The sequence below is a fragment of the Limulus polyphemus genome, unplaced genomic scaffold, assembly GCF_000517525.1.
Source record: "Limulus polyphemus unplaced genomic scaffold, Limulus_polyphemus-2.1.2 Scaffold338, whole genome shotgun sequence".
NCBI lineage: Eukaryota > Metazoa > Arthropoda > Merostomata > Xiphosura > Limulidae > Limulus > Limulus polyphemus.
The window spans coordinates 260,307-263,515 of NW_013665948.1; the positions used below are offsets into that span (position 1 = coordinate 260,307).

Genomic DNA, 3,209 nt, shown 5'->3' on the forward strand with positions numbered 1-3,209 from the left:
ACTCTACATTGTAATTTCTGGGCATCGAATGAAATAATTTAACTGCTAACATTTCTTATCCGAATTCAAAAAAACAACAACAGCAAATTACAGTGATAATTACTGTAAAACTTCGAATTACTTAATTGTAAATATAACTTATAAGAAGATTTTGACACATTTGACTTTTAATCTTTCGTTAAACTTACACTGAAGTTTGTTTGTTTTTGAATTTCGCGCAAAGCTACACGAGGGCTATCTGCGCTAGCCGTCCCTAATTTAGCAGTGTAAGACTAGAGGGAAGGCAGCTAGTCATCACCACCCACCGCCAACTCTTGGGCTACTCTTGACCGTCACATTATAACGCCCCCACGGCTGAAAGGGCGAGCATGTTTGATGTGACGGGGATTCGAACCCGCGACCCTCGGATTGTGAGTCGAGCGCCCTAACCACCTGGCCATTACACTGAAGTAAAAATATAGAAATCTGGACAGGTAGTTTATAGTCTAGTTATGTTGAACACTCATATTTATACAAGGTATTTTCCACTGGATTTCTATGAAAAATGAGGCTCACGTCTTCGCATAATCGAAACCGAAAACTTATCATGGTTTGTTTGTGTGTAGTTAAACGCAAAGCTACATAGGGGGCTATCTGTTCTCTGCCCACCACGGGTATCGAAACCAGGTTTCTAGCGTTGTAAGTCCGCAGACATACCGCTATGCCACAGGGAGGGGGGAGGGAATTTATCATGAGAAAACATGGTCAGACTACAAAAAAAAAAGACAATTGTTTTTAAGAAAAAGAAAAAAAAGTTCAGGCGGGTGTTGTAGATATTAATTGTTATATTTTTTCCAAGTTTATTGAAGGTATTTTCACTCAAAACAAATTAATACTCTTATTTTTTTCTTCTTTTACTTTAGAACTCCATTACTTTGTAATAATGCTTGCCATCTAGATTTCTTTTTTTGTCGTTAACAAATATTCTGAGTTCGTTGGAGTATAGATGAAACTTGTAACAAATGGCAACAAAAATAAATCGACCAGAAGAAGTAAGTTTCTTGGCTCATGTGGTTACATACCAGGAAAGTTCAATAGACTGGCATAAACAATTAAGAACGCAATCATGTGATGGTAGGTATCACAAAAGCAATAAAAAGGTAGTTCGAACGTGAATTCCTTTTGGTTGTGTTAATAACAGCATAAGACATCCTAGTTACATCAGGTAACAAAACCTATACCTTGGTGATGAAGAAAACAAATGTTAGGTATGCTTACAAAAGCTAGACTACGTTGAACACTTTTCTGCGGGGGGTGGGGGGGGACGAGGAGAGAAAAATAATAAAAAAAACCATGTTAAATCTATTTTTATTCCAGAGACTGCAACAGACGACGGTTTTTTAAACAAGTTATGATAAACTTAATCTAACTGAAATAACCAAGTCTGGAACCTCTAATTAAAAAAAAAGTATCTTGTATACATCCTTGGAAGTCTCAAAATATTAACTAATGTCTAATGACATACGGGTTGGGTTAAAAACAAATAAATATTCAAACTATTCGCATGTAAAATCTTTCAACCAAGATAACAAACGTAAAGAAAATCTTTCATGATAGGATGAAACCCCGATCATTACCACATGCTCACGAAGGCACGTAACTTGCGTCACGTGATTACATCAGTACATCTTTCTCTGTTTACAAGGCAATAAACTGATGAAAGCAACATCGCGCTAAGAAAAATGATATAACGAAAAAACAAACGACATAAATTTAAAAATGTCAAAACATAGAAATGTCTGCGTGTACCTCCAGATGGATTAAAAAACAAACGTTCCATATATTCCAGTTCTAATTTACGTACTTGATGTGCTTATAATAATTATTATTATTTTCTTCAAGTGTTTTCATATAAGTGAAATACTTTCCCTGTATGAAAAAGATGTAAAAAAAGTTAAAAAAAAACAGTTTATCGTTTATTTCGATCTAGAAATCCTCCTGGAGATCCCAATTTAGCTATAAGCAAGTGTTTAGAGTGCTTCTAACAGGTAAGTTAATCTTGCTAATAGCAGGAGATTCGAGAATTTAATTGACAAGCAGTGTGGTGATTAGGAAGCAAAACGTGAGTGTTGTTGTTAACGTAGCTGTACAGTGTGAAAGTGTTGAGCCCGTCTAACAACAAGGGACGGATACCTAAGATCGTATGCCAGTATATAATCACCTGTTTCCTATTATGTGTTTCATTCTGACACACAATTAACAACATAAAGACAAAACTATTTTTGGTACTACGACAAGACTGAACAACGGTACGGTATTCTTCCCAAAAATACTCGGCGTTTCTCCGTTTCGGTAGAGAGATCGAAATCTCTAAGTGGGTTGTTTGTTTGTTTGTTTTGAATTTCGCGTAAAGCTACGCGAGGGCTATCTGCGCTAGCCGTCCCTAATTTAGCAGTGTAAGACTAGAGGGAAGGCAGCTAGTCATCACCACCCACCGCCAACTCTTGGGCTACTCTTTTACCAACGAACAGTTGAATTGACCGCCATATGGTAACGCCCCACGGCTGAAAGGGCGAGCATGTTTGGTGTGACGGGGATTCGAACCTGCGACCCGCAGATTGCGAGTCGAGCGCCGTAACCACCTGGCCATGCACTGGGTTGTACGAATACTGAAATTGGCCTGAAAACCAAACGAAGACCAAGATGTTTTCGAAACGGGATCCTTCAACAACATTCCTCAAAACACATCAAAGACATTGCAAAATGATCATTCTGTGTTTCCATAAGAAATTAAGTTGTTTATGAACAAATATCACGATGAGAACACAGAAACTGGCTGCAAATGATAGTTACCAGGTAAATGCCATAATCATAAGAGGGCGATTAAGGATTAAAAGTGCTAGAAATCGGTTTTCGATACCTGTGGTGGGCGGAGCACAGATAGCCCATTGTGCTTAATTACATAGAAACTAATTTCTTTAACTACTGAAATGTGTGAGATACAATTTTTTTTTTTGTAATCTATATAAATAATATACTAGAGTTTGTCTGTCCGAAACTTTTCTCGCAAATTTCTCGATCAAACGCTACAAATCTCATATCGTTACAAAGGTCTTTGTTCAGAATCATCTTACCTGTTTTTTACTTAGTCAAACTTTTCAATGCAACGAGTATGCTACACGACGACACAATGTTGTTGTTATCACGTGACGACTGGCTTCGATTTCAAC

The 3,209-nt window shown here is 37.4% G+C and overlaps 1 protein-coding gene across 1 annotated transcript in view; it reads right to left on the minus strand.

Annotated features, from left to right (window-relative positions):
* LOC106457496 (semaphorin-1A-like) overlaps positions 1–3,209 on the minus strand; it is a 217,514-nt gene that overhangs the window by 154,561 nt on the left and 59,744 nt on the right. The window lies entirely within an intron of this gene.